This window comes from Somniosus microcephalus, chromosome 11 (genome assembly GCF_052327205.1).
Source record: "Somniosus microcephalus isolate GS21.2 chromosome 11, FLI_Smic_1.0, whole genome shotgun sequence".
NCBI classification, from domain to species: Eukaryota; Metazoa; Chordata; class Chondrichthyes; order Squaliformes; family Somniosidae; genus Somniosus; species Somniosus microcephalus.
In genome coordinates this window covers 92,350,258-92,369,995 of record NC_140997.1, presented here as the reverse complement: position 1 = coordinate 92,369,995, position 19,738 = coordinate 92,350,258, and the positions used below count along the sequence as shown (strand labels likewise).

The window sequence follows — 19,738 nt, the reverse complement described above, 5'->3', positions numbered from 1 at the left end:
GACCAGAACTGCACGCAGTACTCTAGTTAGGCCTCAGCTAGTGTTTTATACAGTTGAAGCATACCCCCCCCCCGCTCTTATATTCTATGCCACGGCTAATAAAGGCAAGCATTCTGTATGCCTTCTTAACCGCCTTATCTACTTGGCCTGCTACCTTCAGGGATCTGTGGACATGCACTCCAAGGTCCCTTTGTTCCTCTACACTACTCAGTGTCCTACCATTTAATGTGTATTCCCTTTCCTTGTTGGCCCTCCCCAAATGCATTACAGGAAACTCTTTTTTATCCGGGACTGGTGTGGTGTCGGTTGATCAAAAAGTCCGGATTACAGAGGGGTATACTTACTAAGGTACGAGAGCCCCGTACATGGCCACAGATCCAGGCGTCCCTGTTGCATGGCAACAGGTGCAGGAACCCCGGTTACACGGCCACAGATCCAGGAGCCCCGGTTACATGGCCACTAATAAGAAGTAAAACTTACCTGAACCTACTCCTGAATTTTGCCGGTTAAGAGAGATTTCCGTTTATTTAGGTGCCGGTAAAAAGAGAGTTTCCTGTACGTCACACTTCTCCGGATTGAATTCCATTTGCCACTGTTCTGCCCACCTGACCAGTTTATTGATATCTTCCTTGCAGTCTGCAGCTTCCTCCTTCAGTATCAACCACACAGCCGATTTTAGTATTGATGTGCCTTCAATAACCACAAAACTAGAAGTTATTATAGACTTTAACAAGTTGGCTTTTAATCACTAAGATCAGAGCTAACATCTCAACACACCGACCGGCTCACAGGAATGAGTCATACAGATCCTGGGATCTTTAAGTAAGAGAAGTCAGGGGCGGAGCCAAGAGCCAAGACCTGGAACCTTCCAGGTTAGTCAGGAAAGAGGAAGTGAAACTATACACCGTGTGGGGGAGGGTAATATACATGAGTGCAAAACGAATACAGGCAAGACAAACAGATTGCATTACAAGTATCATCTGCAAACTTCTTAATCATACCCCCTATATGCAAGTCAATATCGTTGATATATACCACAAAAAGCAACGGACCTAGTACTGAGCCCTGCGGAACCCCACTGGAAACAGCCTTCCAGTCACAAAAACACCCATCAACCATTACCCTCTGCTTCCTGTCTCCGAGCCAGTTTTGCATCCAACTTGACACTTTGCCCTGGATCCCATGGGCTTTTAACTTCGTGACTAGTCTGCCATGTGGAACCTTATCAGAAGCCTTGCTAAAGTCCATATACACTACATCAAATGCACTACCCTCCTCTACCCTTCTTGTTACCTCCTCAAAAAATGTAATCAGGTTTGTCAGACACGACCTTCCCTTAACAAATCCATGCTGACTATCCTTGATTTCCTGTCTACATAGTTGATTAGACTACTGACGCTGTCTAGGTTTAGACATGAGCAATGGCTACTTGGGGGAGGTACCAAATGGTGCAGTGTCTTTAGAAATCTATAAGGCACAAGTCAGGAGTGTGATGGGATACTCTCCACTTGCCCAGATGAGTGCAACTCCAACATCACTTGAAGGTCGACACCATCCAGGGCAAAGCAGCCTGCTTGATTGGCACCCCATCCACCACCTGAAACATTCACTCCCTCCACCACCGGTGCATCGTGGCTGCTGTGTACCATCTACAAGATGCACTGCAGCAACTCGCCAAGGCTTCTTCGACAGCACCTCCCAAACCCATGACCTCTACCACCTAGAAGGACAAGGGCAGCAGATGCATGGGAACATCATCACCTCCAAGTAACACACCATCCTAACTTGGAAATATATCGTTGTTGCTTCATCGTTGCTGGGTCAAAATCCTGGAACAGCACTCTGGGAGTACCTTCAGCACATGGATTCCTGCGGTGGCTACATGGGCACTACCTCACCCAATTGGCTATTCATGTATGAGCCCATGAAAATGGCTATCACCAAGCTGTTCTTATTTGACCTCTACACCCTTACCCTGGAGTCAATGGATAGTGGCCAGGAGCAGGAGATGTGGGTGACTTTTCCCTTCTAGTTGTAGTGCCCTGGCTAAGGTCAGCTAACTCATTCTGGGAACATTCATTGGTAATGGCAGCTTTGTGCATTTAAAAGTGGTTAATACCAGAAATCTGTATTCTATGTGCTAACTCTTAAGATTTATTAACTGCAATACAATAAACAAAAGTTATTTTTCCAAATTCTAGATATCATAAAATCTGGAGTACAAGCCACACCTTAATGCCACCTTTGACACGAGACGTGACTTTTTCCAGCTGTACTAAGAGCTCTGTGGCTTTTTACAATAATTCTGTTTTGCTGTTGGTATGTTTTGACGCAGTTTACTTAAACACACGAGAAAACAGACCAATTATTTGTCACCAATTTTTGGAAGTTTTCTCCCCTCTTTCCCCCCCTCTCAAAGTTGTTGATGCATCTTGCCCAATTGGCCATTACTGTAAGCTTCAATAGTGTCAGAAGACTATTCAGTTGTGGGGAGAGTCACATGAGAGCCTCAACTTGTCCTCACTTGACATTGTGTGCATGTCCAGTCAAGGTTGTTGGAAGGGGATTGGTGATGGGAGCATTAGTTGATCCTTTTCTTCTCGCCTTGGGGGCACAATGTCCAAATTAGCTGCTGGTTGGCTGAGGTCAGCCAATTCAGCAGAAACTCAGGATCAAACTTGGAGCCTTACTGGTCTGTGTACTTGGTTTTTGTGCAATTTAATCCTGTAAAGATCCTTTAAAAATTCATTCATTTCTTAGGGGTTTGCAGACAGTAAGCCAGTTTAGTTATATTTGACGTATAATCAATCCCTTCAGTTGCACATTGTCTAACAGAGCTTGAGAGCCATAACATGAATGCCAGAGAGTGGCACTTTTATTGCGTGCCCAAGGATGGATATATGCAGTGAGACTCTGTTTACCCAAAAATAAACCTCCGTTTTGGGCAGAGAACTCACAGCCTGAAAGCTGCAGGGTTTTCAGGGTGGATTCGCAGTTTCTTTTCCTGCTAATCACAGTACCATATCTTATGTATTTGTAACACATGCTGACTCATTTTAGAAGATTGGCAACATAATGGCTTTATTCTGTGGGGACTTGCACCATGGGGAGAGACTGCTGTATGGGCTCAGAATTGATGTGCTGAGATGGCAGTTGGAGAGTTTGAAGCTGGTTTGGCTGCTGTGCACATTATAAAGTAGCAGATTATTGGCCAGTTTTCATGGTTTCAGACTTAGGAGTTTGAATATTGCAGTGAAGATTAAACACAACTGTTGGAAGAGCTTGCCCAGTAAATACACTGCATGATTTAAGCTTCACCTCCACATTTAATCTGTCCAGATACAGTGACCATCTGCTAGAAAGGCCAAATCGATAAACTTGAGTGCTTTTTTCTATGAATAGCTTTGTAGGATTTAGTAACCTCATTTACTCTAGAAAGCCAGGAAACTGCACAGTGAAACAGGAGGTCTCGTCACTGAATTCTTCAATTAGATTTTTTAATTGCCTGTAATTCTGTGCATGAGCTTTAATGTACGTAGTTAAAGTTTCCAAAACTTTATCTTGGTGACAGGCTTGGAATTCAGATACTTCGCTGGCTCATTCTGATGAATTATGCAATTGAATGAGCATTGCAGGCATTCCATTTGTCGCAATAATAGCTTGGCTTTCTGAGTAAGGTACCAGGGCTTGCTTGATATCTGTGCTCTGGGTTTGATCTCTTGTTGACAGTCGAGCAGGTCGTTGGGCACGTTACACACCAACACTAGGCCAAGGCTTGTTCTGAACATCACAACACTCGTCCAGTGCAAGAGACTGTGCACGGGTGTCTTGTATTTTAACACCATTACATAGATCTGAAGTCTGACACCCTACAATATGAGACAGTTGTATATCCAGAATTTTCTTAATAGATTTTTTTCTGGACAGAGGTTAGCTGCAACAAAACAATTGTCATTTTATAAAATTGAAATATGGCAGTTTTGTGTAATCAGACGTTTGATGTGAGGCTAGAATTGGTCTCGATTTGTTTAATCAATTTAGTGAAAGCTTGCTATTCTGTTTCTCGGTGGTATAATATCTGGCATTTGCTGAACTTTGCAGAAACTGAATCTGCATTGTTTGAGAGTAGTGTACAGTCAGCAGTTCATTCCTGGCCAGCTTTTCTGTGTGGGTGAGATGTTGGGTTGATGTGATGTTCACATGCTTCGTGGAGTAATTTGAGATGTTTACAGATTGGTATTAAACACTGGCATACCACTTTGATATACTGGCACATTGTTGTGGAGTGGTTACAATTTCCACGCTTTACTCCACACAAGTTCCTCATCTTGCCCTATCACCTTAAAGTACTTTTTACATTAATGGTGCAGAGAGCAACGATCAAGCAGAGACCTGCAACCTATGCAGCACTTTACCATTTTCTTTCCTTAACAGCATGACATTAATCACTGTTGGCCCTACCTATTGGAGAGATGTGAAAGGATGAGATATGTCTTTCCAATTGGATTGGTAGTATTTGAGTCTAAAATGCAGCACAACAGTCTCCACTGTGATCTGGAGCCTTGGGCCACATCTAAAATTTAAATCCACATTCCCATTAATTTGTTTATATATCTCAAGTTGCTGATAACTATTAGATCTTGGCGTTCTGATTTAGGATTTATCCACCAATGGTGGTGGATAACAACACAAAAAACAGCCCTTTCCAAACCTCCAAACAGGAAAAATCAGCGAAATAAGAAATACAAGCACAAATGTGGCTGAGTTACCTGGAACTTCATAAGCCAGACTCCCAGGGATTGTGAGCTGCAATTTGGACAGGGTTAGTTTATGAAATCAATCTGAATCACATTGTTTTATAGCCCTGACATTCCTAGTTAGCTTTTTAAAAATTAGGGCGTATTTCTAAGTTTTGCGTTATGGCTGATAAATTTTGCCATGTCTTTCTCTCCATTCGGTATATGGGATTACTGTAATATGTGCTATCACAGGACTGGAAGTCTTTACTGGATTCTACTCTGAGTATTTTTAATAATTTGTCTGTCATGTACGTCAAACAGTCAGTTTTCTTAATTGGTTAAGAAGTTTAATTCTCTTTCTTCACTTGGATTACATAAAACGGTTGTCAGATTACATAAAACCAGGTTGTCCCCAATTTCAGTTTTCTCCCCAGACCCATTCTATCAAAACAAATTCTGAAATACAGCCTGCAAGACAGTTCCTTACTCATCCCACTGTTTACCCCTTGGAAATAACGTTTAGAACATACCTGGTTAAAATACAGTAATTCAGGATTAAAATATAAATGTACCCATCCAACTTCCTAATCAGGCCAAAACCTTTCTCCCTCATGCTCTACTGGGCCCATCAATGTCCCCAGCTTCGGGGCATGCTCCCCTGATACCTCGCAACTTGTACTAGCCCACCTAACGAAGGTACTGCTTGAACAATGCATCCATCAAAAACAATGCTCCAGCCCCAGCGTACAGTGTCATCAAAATAAAAACTGATTGCCCCACTCTGCCCAGGTTCCAGAAGTATCAGTATTTTAAATGACTGTAGGATTCTCAGATATTCAATTGATTCACGTGATCAAAGATGTGCAAATCACCATTTGATACCATGTGTTTATTGCTATTACTGGAGTCTGCAATATTGATGTCTCACTGACTTCATGTTCTGTGTTTGATAATCACTCCTTGAGGGCTAACAAAAATAAAACTAGAGGGTTCTGAATATTGAACATTTTAACTTTTTAAAAAGTTGAGTTTAAGCTGATCACTGAGCCTCAACGCACTTGGGGAAGGGGACTCTTATTGCCTCTTATATTTTGACAAGTGCACACTCCGAAGTAATGTTAAAGTACTGCCCAGGTACACACTGCCAGTAGTCTGTTACCTGATGTCTAACGTCACTTGGGCTGCTCCTCAGGAAAATGCAAAGACTCAGAGGTGGATATCACCTGGGTTCTCCACTCTGCGCACACCTTCTAGTTGGCCTGCTTGAAACTATAGAAACCTTGGTTAAAGCAGTCTGCACATGGTTGGAGAGGCAGCTATTTACTGTGTGAGCAGGAAGTATTGATCGCACACAATCTGGAATATTCCCCTTGTGGGTAGTGAATATAATAAGGATCAGAAATTAAAATTTTCACCTACTCCTAGTGTGCACAAAATGCCTCTACACTTGGGCCACTTTTCTTTTTCTCTACAGTTTGGAGTTCATTGGAAAAAAATGAATTGATCAGGTTGAGCTAGGTAGTGGGGATGGGGACTGACTAAATACTTGGGCAGGAAGCTGTAGATTTGGGATGAGGCTGAGGAAAAACTGCAGGACTGGGAAAAGGTAGTGTGAAGGATGCTTTGAGATGGAGGGGAGTGAGAAATACAAAATATAATCTAGAAATAATATGAATTCGGAGGCAAATCAGGTGGGGAGGCAGAAGAAAAACTCAACAGTACTAAATCCAGCATTGCTGCCTTGAGTTTCTGTGGAATTGATTTTCTGGATGTGAGTGGTTGGTGCTGGTCAAATGATCAAATAATATGGCTAGCATGAACCAATTGAACAATGTTTTTGGTATTCTACAATCCTGCATCTCTACATTCTTACACAAAACTAAGAAGGAAGGGATGAATTACTGAGTTTCACAGGTAAAAATTACTGGACTACTTCTGAACCCCTGTGCACATCAAGCCCAAAATTCACACTTTCCTCTTTACCATTTGTTCCATTCACAAATGATTGAGTACTCTCTGGCCCCTGTTGCTCTCTCCGGACCTAGTTGATAGTGAGCCTGCTATAAATAAATGGCACTCCCCAACTTGGTTATGGGAGTTAGGAAAGAGGAAAAACATTGGTCCACCATCTCTCAATTTAACTACTTAGTGCTCTGAGAGCTACCACACCTCATCTGTTCACTTTGAAACTGTCTGCCTCTTGGCTTAACCTGTATACAGGAAACTTTGTGCTATCCGGCACCGACGGGACCGAGCTGTTGCTGTCCCATCAAAACTGCTGGACAAACCAGCGCTAATGTTGAAACATACGGAGATTTTGAGCTCCGTATCTGGCAACAAACCGTGCTTCTAAACAGTCGGCTGTACCTTGCAAGCGTTTCTGTAGCTTAGCAACAGCTTCAGCGAGACCTTGCAGAGCCTGACTGGTGGGGGGAAAAAAGCAACGAAAAGAAAAAAAACCTAACAAAACGGCTCCTGATTTTTGCCGGTGGCTCAAGCATTCTGGACAGTTATCCTCCAGATAAACCAAAGTTTCCTGTATTTACTTGGCTGTTGCTGAAAGGCTGGGTATATAGCTGGTGCAGTATTTATTGGTTTAGGAAAATCTAAGTGTGTGTGTGTAGTTACCGTTTGGAGATTTCTTGTGGCTTCAGTTCACAGTACCTCGGTATTTTTCTGCTTTTTAAATATATTACTGGGCTGAGCTGCCTAGCTTTCTGACTACTTTATTAAGTAATATGTTAATGCATGTGACAGCAGATTAATAGTGTACGGTGAGAGGACTGGAGTTGTGCCAGCGTGCTCGGGTCCTTTGTGTTCCCTTAGAAAGTAGCTGAGATGATCACAAACTGTGTTCGCTTTAAGCCTAAAATAAATTTGCTTTGCCCGCAGATATTCCCATTATAACTGTGGGAATTGACAAGCGTTCTCTTGCCCTAGTTGAAGAGACTATAATCTATCTCTGTTGATGTACGGACTTCACATTTTAAACGTTCTTGCTGCCAAGTGAGGGCAACAGCTGTGGGTTTTTTTTTAAAGTGTCTAATCAGCTAAAGGGAACCTTCCTTTATTTTAAATACATTGGTGTTCTGTTTTGTGTAATGTGGTGCATCAGGCACAGGGAGAATCGTGTAAAATCGCTTCACAAAAAAACCAAGCAACATTAATCTTGTACTGCCTTTGTTCTTGTCACACAAACTATCTGATAGCATTGCTTTAGTCACTGTACCCAAACCTAATGGGATTAAAATTTGCCCTGTGACCGTGTGGATGTTTTCAGCAGGTCTTCCCAAATAAAGGCAGTTGCTTCTACACTATTCTGCTTCATGAAACTCCAAAGTCTCTGTCACAAAGTTTAACAGTTGAAGTCCACAGCCCCTTCACCAGCCAGTGTTTCAGTGTAAAGAAAGTTTGTGATAAGAACATAAGAAATAGGAGCAGGAGTAGGCCAATCGGCCCCTCGAGCCTGCTCCACCATTCAATAAGATCATGGCTGATCTGATCATAACCTCAAATCTACTATCACTCTCCATCCCACCCGAACCCATGTGATCTCCCGGGAGAGGCGAAAAACCAGATTAAAAAACCCAATGGCCAATTTGGGAGAAAAAATCTGGGAAATTCCTCTCCGACCCATCTAGGCGATCGAAACTCTTCCAGGAGATCACTCTGTCCCTATATTTTCTACAGTACTTACCTTCTGTAAAGGCGATCTCCACCCCAGCCAGGAACAGGAATAAAACCATCTCCTGAAATCTAACACAGAATTAGAACACAGTAGGAGCAGAACCAGGCTACACGGCCCCTGGGCCCGCTCCACTACCCACAGGGCCATGACCATTCCGAACCTAGACTCATGTCCGATTTCCTGCCCGCTCCCCGTAACCCTTAATTCCCTTTTACTTCTAGGAAACTATCTATTTCTGTTTTAAATTTATTTAATGATGTAGCTTCCACAGCTTTCTGGGGCAGCAAATTCCACAAACCTACCACCCTCTGAGTGAAGAAGTTTCTCCTCATCTCAGTTTTGAAAGAGCAGCCCTTATTTTAAGATTATGCCCCCTAGTTCTAGTTTCACCCATCATTGGGAACATCCTCACCGCATCCACCCGATCAAGCCCCTTCACAATCTTATATGTTTCAATAAGATCGCCTCTCATTCTTCTGAACTCCAATGAGTAGAGTCCCAATCTACTCGACCTCTCCTCATATGACCACCCCCTCATCCCCGGGATTAACTGAGTGAACCTTCTTTGTACTGACTCGAGAGCAAGTATGTCTCTTAAGTATGGACACCAAAACTGTGTGCAGTATTCCAGGTGCGGTCTCACCAATACCTTGTACAACTGCAGCAATACCTCCCTATTTTTATATTCTATCCCCCTAGCAATAAAAGCCAACATTCCATTGGCCTTGATCACTTGCTGCACCTGCATACTAACTTTGAGTTTTGTGCACCAGGACCCCCAGATCCCTTTGTACTACAGTACTTTCCAGTTTCTTGCCATTAAGATAATAACTTGCTCCATGATTTTTCCTGCCAAAGTGCATAACCTCACACTTTCCAGTATTGTATTCCATCTGCCAAATCTCTGCCCACTTACTTAGCCTGTCTGTCACTTTGCAGGTTTTTTATGTCCTCCTCACTCACTACTTTCCCTCCCATCTTAGTATCATCTGCAAACTTTGATATGTTACACTCGGTCCCCTCCTCCAAATCGTTAATATAGATTGTAAAGAGTTGGGGACCCAGCACTGACCCCTGCGGAACACCACTAGTTACTGATTGCCAGTCTGAGAACGAACCATTTATCCCAACTCTTTGTTTTCTGTTAGAGAGCCAATCCTCCACCCACGCCAGAATATTACCCCCAATCCCGTGATTTTTTATCTTGAGCAATAATCTTTTGTGTGGCACCTTGTCAAATGCCTTTTGGAAGTCTAAATACACTACGTCCACTGGTTCTCCTTTATCCACCCTGTATGTTACTTCCTCAAAGCACTCAAGCAAATTTGTCAAACATGACTTCCCCTTCATGAAACCATGCTGAGTTTGTCCTATTAAATTATGTTTATCCAAATGTCCCGCTACTGTCTCCTTAATAATGGACTAACATTTTACCAACCACAGATGTTAGGCTAACGGGTCTATAGTTTCCAGCCTTCTGCCTACCACCCTTTTTAAATAAGGGTGTTACATTAGCAGTTTTCCAATCTGCCGGGACCTTTGCTGAGTCCAGGGAGTTTTGGAAAATTATTACCAATGCATCCACAATCCCTACCGCCACTTCCCTCAAGACCCTAGGATGTAAGCCATCAGGTCCAGGGGATTTATCTGGCTTAAGTCCCATTATTTTACCAAGTACCACTTCCTTAGTGATTTTAATTGTATTTAGCTCCTCTCCCCCTAGAGCCCCCTGTTTGTCCAGTGTTGGGATATTCTTCGTGTCCTCTACCGTAAAGACTGATACAAAATATTTGTTCAGCGTTTTGCAAAGTGGATGTGTGGAATTCTGAGTAGAATATCTGCTCCAGACAGTCCTCAAAGGGCTTTCAGTACCAGGAATTGTGATAGATACGTGTCTCCTCTATTATGCGATTATGTGGCAGGTAAGAGGAATAATTTGTACTTCAATCAATCCTGTTAAATATGCTGGCCTTTCCGACATTACAACAGCGACTACACTTCAACAGTTCTTCATTGGCTATAAAGTGCCATGGGACATCCCGAGTTTGTGAAAGATGCTGCATCAATCCAAGCCTTTTTTTTGCAACATACTCGCAGCTATATTTTCTCCCTGTAATTCACCCCTGATATCTCTTTTGTGTGTGTGTGTCTGTGTGTAAATTGTCATTGAAATAATTGGGACTTGCTGAAGTCTATTCTGTGCAGTTTATTAACCGGTTTATTTCCTTGACTTTAGATGTTAGAATGTGACTAGTTTTCTTGGCAGTCGAGTGGTGTGAAAGGTGCATTACGTGTTTCACTGCAGATAGTAGTAGGTGTGTTGCGGCTGCAGTTTATGGGCTGCAACATTTTGCTTAATTTCAGGTGAGTGCTTGTATGGGTCCTCTCTTTGCTTTAACATGTGAAAATGGAGAAATAGCAATGACCTGGGGAACTGTCCTGTAATTATGCACAGAGAAATGCTTTCATCTTGACCTGCCTATTTGGCTAAGTCATGAGCTAAGTGCAGACTGAGAGAGCTCAGCTAATTGCTGGTGGCTTCAGTAAAACCCCCTTCCAGCTTTCACTCACGCATACTAAAGCCCATTATGTGGATAACCGTGAACACTCGGGAAGATATGGATAAACCTCAGCTAGTCAACAGACTTGTACGGGACAACTTGTGCTTGGCTAACTCAATTGAATTCTTAAATGAAATGACTGCTTATAAACAGCATTCAGTAAATGTGGTATGTTTAGACTTTCAAAACACATTTGATTAAATGCCATACAAGAGGCTTGTTGCAAAGATTAGGATCCATGTTATTAAAGGTACAGTGGTAACATGGCTTCAGGCAGTGGCGGAGCCAGTGGAGAGTCATGACCCCTTCAATCATTTTGAGGCCAGCCAATGTGGTTCTGGAGGACCGCCTCCATTTCACCCCCCAGCAACCTCTGTCGCCCATTTCGGCCTCCAGGTTTGGCCTGTAAGTCTGTGGTTCCCGGCTCAACCTTCGGACTAGGTAAGTCAACATTACCCAGTCCCCAGCTCAGTCCCTTTCCTGCCAAGTTGGCCACATCATGAGTTTGAAACCCGCGCTCCCCCCCCCAACCCTTTGGCCAAACCTAGCTCCACCACTAGCTAGAGGGATGTCTAAAGGGCAGAGAGTAGATATAAATGAACATTTCTTCGATTGGCAAGACATGGGTGGAAATATTTAAAACTTGTAAAGGTTGAGAGAGTAATTAATGGTTATTAGAACATGGGTTGCTTCACCACAATATGTTATTGAAGCAGAGACCTCAAGACAGCATTCAGCCGAGTATAGCACTAAGGAGCCCTAGATTTTTGCCGGTGGCTCGAGCATTCCGGACAGTTAACCTCCGGATAAACCAAAGTTTCCTGTAGATTGAAAATTGGACATAGTGTTTGGTAGAAGTGATTTAATCAGACACAGCCCACTCACTGGTTGTGCCACATTGATGCAGCCCATTGCTCCAAAAGCACAGACACTCATGCTACATACACAACAAAAGCTGATGTAAAGAATAACCCAGGAGTGTGAGTGAGTTTGTCAGAAACTTAATCTCTCCATTCTGCTAACATTCATAAACTATGAAAAACTTTGCTCTTGTGGTTTATGACCTCATCTGAACCGCTTGATTGAATGACTGCCTTTTAACTACTGGCCATGCTTTATCCTATGTGTGTGTATTAATAGAAGGCAGTTACACCAGAACAGAGAGAGATGGAAAGGTAGCTTGTTCTCATAGGGTTCTCATAGACACTGCAATCCATTGAATAGGGCTCACTTCAAAGGTTTACTTAATGACCATTGAAGGTGTTTATAGGCCATGTATAAGTGATCTTTGACCAGTGCTTGTCTGGTTGCATAAGAGAGACATTTCTACCCGATCACACATGCATTACTAATTTGAAGGCACTTCTCTTGAAGTAAATTTTTAGCAAAGTCTCTTTCTTTTGTTTAAATTTCCCATACAGTCAAAATTGCCCTGAATCCTTGTCTCCCTCTATGTATGTCTTGGTTCAAACATTTTAATTATCACCTCCCCTCAAAAGTGTTCTTGGGAAACTTGGCTCAGATAAAAGTTTCAGAGCAAATTGCAATTTATGTCTTTTAACTAGATTATTCAGTACATGGGTCAAATTTGAAAGAGAAAAGAAATTGTTGGCTAATTAAATAGATATTACCCCCACAATGGTTGGACATCTTGACTCTGGGTAGTTTGATTGCAGTTTGGAAAGGTTGAGCCGCCTTGCATATGTTATCTGTAACGACCTTCCACTGACTTAAGGTGCCTAAAAGGTTTGGCGTTTGGCCCTGTTTTATGCATAAAATAGTGCTATAAATCTGAATACTGTATAAGGCTATCATTGTCTATTTTAAGCCCAGTAAATGAAATGGTCTGTAGTACAAGGTGATTTATATTCCCTGTGTAGAAATGGGGGTGTTTAGTGATCAGGTGGATTCATTTATTGGTGTGTATTGATATGCCAAGTCACAGCAAGCTTTTGATCTAGTGGCTGCTTGTAGAGCAGTACTGACAGAAGTCTGTTATAAGAGATCAGAACCTGTGTTCCATGGAAAGAAGACTAGATGAAGGTTTGTAAAAAGGTAATGAAAATAGTAGGGTCGGTTAATTACACCCTGAATTTATATGGAAAATTTTTGTCTTCAAAGCAACTGTTCATCTTTAATATCGAACACCCAAAAACCACAGCAGAACAAATGAACTAGTCATTCATCTTATTGCTTTTTGTGAGATCTTGCTGTGTACAAATTGGCTGTTATGTTTGCATACATAGCGCACTCTGCTTCAAACAAATAATTGTGTTTTTATTTAGTGCCTGATCACATGGAACCAGCTTGACACTTAACACAATTAATTACTTTTCAAGTGCAATGGCTGTTTTATGTAGGCAATAGGGAAGGAACATCTGAGGTGTACTAGCTCCAGTGGCAGGCACATCCTGTTTATTCAGGAGACTACGTTCTCTGGATTCTTGTCTGGCTCAAAATATTTAGAATGCTGCACAAAACTGCCTGCGATCAAGTGATCACCTTCATCTGTTTATTTTTCTGCTGGTGTGATTTATCATTCCATGAGGCAGTGAGAATATTCTGTGCTCCCATAAAATAAATGATCCCGTTGACCCACTTCAGAATTGCATTATACAGGGTAGTTGCAACTTGAGGTATTTATGTCCCAGGAGTGCAGAGGCACAGGTGGCCCATGGGCAGCAGCTCGGGGAATAACTGATATTATGGAGCAGTCTGTTTAAGGGCGCTGGCTTCACACAGTAAACACAAGAAGCTGTCCCATCCTCCACACCCCCCACACCCCAACCATGTTTCCACAGATTCAGCCTCTGCATGCCACAGCCCAGAACCACTGACACCTGACTAACAAAAGGAGGAGGAGAGTAGAATGGTTAAAAGTGCCTTTAGTGTGGACAGGTTAAAACAAAGTCAGAGAAGCGCAAATGTTTTGCTTCATCTATTTAATAATCTAATGAGCCACTAAAGTAATCTTGTGATTACAAGGGCAGTATACTTTGAAAAATGATTTGATAGAAATTAATTGAAATATGCGCACTTATAGAAGCATCACTCCGATTGGTCCTTGGAAGATGTGTTGGTAGTTTTGTTGACCATTTTCTCCCCTTTTCCTGACCTTGTGAAGGTGTTGATGCCTCCCTGGGCTATAATTCCACAAATGCCCACAGTACCTCATCCAAGTGGCCATGCTTAATGAGTGAGCCATGACTTTGTGTTGGTTTTATAGCTGAGCTTGCTCCTTTCCTCACTTGACACGACACATTTGTCTGATTCCCTCCTCCCCCACCCCCAAGCCCAAGGGGATTGTGGACCTCAATTGCCACCCCAAATCAGCTAACTCAGCATTGACTAGGAATCGAGATGGGGGACTTGTCTATTTAGCTATGTAATGCCATCTTTACCAACTGAGACATTGAGAAACCTGCGATTACTGTAATTTTTGATGTAAAGACATTGTTATACCCCAACAAATCTGAATGCAGTTGCTGTAGAGTCCTTGTACAGTGCTGAATAGTATTAACTGCACAAAAAGTGCAAGCATGTCCTTTTAGGACAATTTCAGTGGAAATGCCAATTCTCTTCCTCCTCTTTGAAACATCCTATTTAGAAATGTGGGTATTTGCAGTAATTGAAAATGAGTGGGCCCAGACAAGAGAAATGCAGGAGTTTCTAAAGGTTAATTTATCATTAATCCAAACAGGCTAGAGAGATTTAGTCCTGGCTCTCCAACCAATTTTTCAAGTGTGCTCAGACCAGTTGCGGGTGTGTCAAGTCACTGTCTATCCCACTAATCCATGGGATATTTGCAGTTATTTTCCTGATACTCAGTTTGATTTGAATTCAGTTTTAAAATTCTGAAAATAAAATGCTGGTACTGTACTAATAAAAGTGGCCACGAAGCTGTTGGATTGTCGTAAAAACCCAACTGGTTCACTAATGTCCTTTAGGGAAGGAAACCTGCCGTCCTTACCCGGACTGGCCTATATGTAACTCTAAACCCACACCAACATGTTTCACTCATAACTGCCCTCTGAACTGGCCTAGCAAGTCACTCAGTTGTGTCATACAATGTCGGAAACAATGCAGGAGTCTTGATTCCAGCAGTTAGAATGCTTGTCGGCATATTTGGGGAAACGAGAAAAGGCTCTATCTGGAAAATCTGAGTTTCCCTTTCTCTCACCCCTCCCCTTCCATGGCTAGGGTCTTGTAACAGCTGGTTACAGATAGAGGCCTGGAAGCAGAGGAAATCTATTGCAAACAGGAAACCTAATAATTAGGAAAGAACAGTAAGAAAAAGTGCCCCAAACTAGAATAGTATTTAGTAACTACATCCTTCAGTCTCTGTTTGTGTCCACTAAACCTAACTGAAAAGTGAAAAGAAATGAGTAACCTTTGTCATATTCTGATTAATTTGGCACCACTCCACACGCTAGAGATTATCGATCTGCATTGATTTGACCTGTAAACTGTTCCTTATCCTGCTCTGGCAGTGCAAGTGTGTTGGGGATCTTCATTGCCAAAATCACCGTGGCCACCAGCTCTGCTTCAGGAAAGCTAGTGTTGTGTATGGAGAGTGCGGGGGGCAGGGATGGATAGTGTTGGCGGCCGTATTGCAGGATTTCCTGCTGCAGTTTGTCGCATTTATGAAGATGAAAAATGGCTGCAATTACTTTGCATATTCATTGGTCAACACCAATACAGTGTGTTGAGAGCTGGTGAAAGCACATATTCTCCTTTCTACCTTGCCCTCCCCATCCCACCTGTTACGATGTTTGCTGATGCAGTGCTGGTGTAGCCTGGTGTGGGGGATATCTATAGTTATCCAGTGTGGTGTGCGTCACAGTTTGATCCACCGATTTATTGCATATCACAGAGTTCCACTGAATTCCAAGGTAAGATTGGCTGGGGGCAGCCACTAAGGCATGCTTCAAATCGCACTAGTTTTGAACTGAAAATTTCTGATTGTGTTGTAAGTACCCTCTCTGATTTTTCATTCATATTCAAGGTGTCGTTGCTGCCTTTCTGGTTTTTGAACAAGCTGTCTGGAAATTTCTAAAAATGCAAGTCCAGTATTTAAAATAGAACTTTTGTGTTTACTCACTTGTCTTGTGATATGGAGATATTAGTTCAGGTTATTAAAGGGCACTGATGAATCTTCAGAAAATCAAAGGTCAGAACTGGGGCCATAATCCCAGCCCTGACCCTGACTGGCTTCAGGCTTGGAAAAAGGTGCAACTTCAGTCAGGAACTGAATTTTTTTTTTCCTTCTGTCTGTAAAACCCACTTAGTCCCTATAACTAATTTGTAAAACCTGTGGGAGCATTAAGATGGTGGTGTGACATTCAAAATCTGGGGATTCTTTGGGCAGAGAATCGCCTATCAGTGGATCTGATGGTACAAAATGAAAGACCAAATAAAACTACCATGGATCGCATGCATACTCTTTGTTCATTTTCCTCCGCACCCTGCATGGGGATGTCGGTTCACTAGCTTTCAAAGTGGCTTTCAAAATGTGACTTAAATCACTTTAGTAGCCATATGTAACCAAGCCTGTATTGGACCCCTGAATGACTCTTAGGGTAGTGTTTTTTTTACACTTCCTGTAGGTTTGGTGTGTGGAGCAAACTCTCCATGGTGACAAACAAGGTTAGTTATTTGAAACATGGGCCCTCTCTACCTTTGTCAGTGGCAAACATTCCACTTGGATTTTGACAAGTTCGGTGGAAGTCACAGCAGGTAATTTCAAAAGGTTAAGTACTTTGCCAAAAGCAGCGTGCCTCTAAGTAGCTGTGTGTGTGTTTATGCTGCAAGTTATCCGACCACCACATATTGGTCGGCGTTATAAGATCATATTCCTCAGATTGTACATCAGAACAGGCCTAATGTTATCCATTTCAGCCAAACTGAGCCTATGTGTGTTGCCTGAATACATTTTCTCTCTCTCTCTCTCTCTCTCTCTCTCTCCCTCTCTCTCCCCCCCCCCCCCCCCCCCCCCCAAAGCCAAAGGAAAGGAACTATTCACTGCTCACTATTAGGGTTCATCTAGTTTGCCCAGTGTGCAGCACCGGAGCAGTCTGACCACATACCGACCAACCATCAAGGTTTCTAGTCACATACTGCTTTGTAATCGGAAGCCCCATTTTACATTCGGGAAGCAAAGCTGCCTCGAGTCTGCTTGTGTTTATTGACATTTGCACGTGTTGAATTGTAACTGTGATGGGAGTAATATTTGTTTTTAACAGTAACCAACCTAAACTCTTAACTAAGAGCGTCATTAGCATTGTCACAATGTAAAAGGGAATAGTTTTGCGATAAAACCATATAACTTGAAGAACCTTTGTAAACAGCCTGATCAAAATCCTGAAATAGCAGTGCAGAATGAATGCAATCAACTTGTAGTTTGGCCACTCCTCCATTTTAAACGTGGCAGTTTAAGACATTTGTCTTACAAGCTGCAAGTTCTTGATTGATTACCGTGCCATTTAAAGTTGATTTGGTTCAGTAATTTGTCAGCTCTGCTTTTGTGTAATGTGCTGTATGCTGAAGCAGATGTGGGTTCATGAACAATCTTTGGATAATGACTGGAATCTCTTTGTTACCTCTAGACTTGACTATTCCAACGCACACCTGGCTGGCCTCATGTTCTACCCAACATAATCTTGAGGTCATCCAAAACTCTGCTGCCAGTGTCCTAACCCACACCAAGACCCATTCACCCATCATCCCTGTGCTCGCTGACCTACATTGGCTTCCGGTTATGACCCGAGTGATATTAATTTATACTGAATTTGGTCTGATCCCCAAAAGGAACTGAGTTAAGACTGACCAGTCATGTTTCATTTAAGGTGCCGCAAGAAAAGCCTTTTAATTCAAACCCAGGTCCTAGTTAAGCAATGCCTCGATTTTAAAATTCTCATCCTTGTTTTCAAATCCTTCCATGGCCTTGCCCCTCCCTATCTTTGTAACCTCTTCCAGCCCCACAACCCCCTTCTCCCTCCCCCCCCCCCGCAAGATATCTGCACTCCTCCAATTCTGTCCTCATGCGCATCCCCGATTTTAATTGGTCAACCATTGGTGGCCATGCGTTCAGCTGCCAAGGCCCTGAGCTCTGGAATTTCCTCCCTAAATCTCTCTCTCTCTCTCCACCTCTTTCCTTCTTTAAGACGATCCTTAAAACCTACCTCTTTGACCAAGCTTTGTCATCTGTCTTAATTTGGCTCAGTGTCAGATTTTGTTTGATAACGCTCCTGTGAAGCCCCTCGGGAGGTTCTGCTATGTTAAAGGTGCTATATAAATACAAGTTGTTGAATCCCAATACCGCAACAAGCAAACAATTGGGGTACTTAGGGTATTGCCTTCACATTTTTATTTGCTTGAGATCCAAAAGTAACAGTAATACTGAACATGAAGGTGTGGGGATATTGAGTGGGATTTTACCACACAGATGATTATTTAGGCACCATGCTTCGTGATGTGCCAGAACAGTTTCTGATTCATGCACCTTGTCTAATTGAGTAAATTATTGTTTTGTGCCGAAATAAAACAGTAGGAATCGTGACTTTAAAAAGGGAATTGGATAAGTACCTGAAGGAAAAGAATTTGCAGGGCTAAGGGGAAGTGGCTGGGGACTGGGACTAGCTGAAATGCTCTTCGAGAGCCAGCATGGGCTCGGCAGGCCGAATGGACTCCTTCTGTACTGTAACCATTCTGTGATTCTGTGAATATATTTCTGGTATGGGAAGGTGCATGCAGAAATGATATTTTTCAGTAAATTGTAAGCTGTTATTATTTACAACTGGTAAGTAGCTCTGCTTCTGCTTATAGGAAGAGGGTGGAAAAGCTAGAGGCCTGTTTAGTTACTGGAACAGCTGACCCAAGCTGTGTGACTCACTGAATTTTCAAGGTGGTGCCTGATCTGACCAACTTGCGTGGTGTTTTCATTTTCCCACTCGCTACAGGTGATTGAGTTTGGTTTCCAACTGCTGTAGACTGAATGGAGCCTAAAACTCACTAAAAAGTAGGTTGCACAGCTTTTTAATTTGTGCAGAATGTTGGTGAAAATTATTTGTGTCACACCAACTTTGAAGTTTTAAAACTTCGAAACCTGTTTTTCAATGTCATTGCTCACCTGAAAGCACTGTGTAAGACAAAGCTACTTCAGCCAAGTGTAGCAGTGGCGAGGTGAAACTTTCATCCTACGTCCACTAAAACTGTGAAAAACACCCAGGGATACAATTCTAGATTTTGTTTTAAATCTAACATTAAATACAACAACAATAACTTGTATTTATATAGAGCCTTTAACATAGTAAAACGTCCCAAGGTGCTTCACAGGAGTATTAAAAGACAATTTTTTTTTTTACACCTAGCCACAAGGACAAATTAGGGTGACCAAAAGCATGGTCAAAGAGAGAGGTTTTAAGGAGCGTCTTGAAGGAGGAAAGAGAGGTAGCGAGGCAGAGGGGTTTAGGCAGGGAATTCCAAAGCTTTGGGCCTAGGCAACAGAAGGCATGGCCACCAATGGTTGAGTGATTATCAACTTTATTGTCATTGTTAGTGCACAAGTGCAGTACAACGAAATGTAGGCTTGCGGCTCCCGAGAGAGTATATCTCTGGGGTGGAGGAAGTGGTTGTGGGGCTGAAGGAGATTACAGAGATAGGGAGGGGTGAGGCCATGGAGGGATTTGAAAACAAGGATGAGAATTTTGAAATCAAAGTGTTGCTTAACCGGGAGCTAATGTCGGTCAGCG

The 19,738-nt window shown here is 42.5% G+C and overlaps 1 protein-coding gene across 4 annotated transcripts in view; it reads left to right on the top strand.

Moving 5' to 3' along the window:
* adcy9b (adenylate cyclase 9b) overlaps positions 1-19,738 on the top strand; it is a 168,172-nt gene that overhangs the window by 41,704 nt on the left and 106,730 nt on the right. The gene's annotated exons all lie outside the window — the stretch shown is intronic.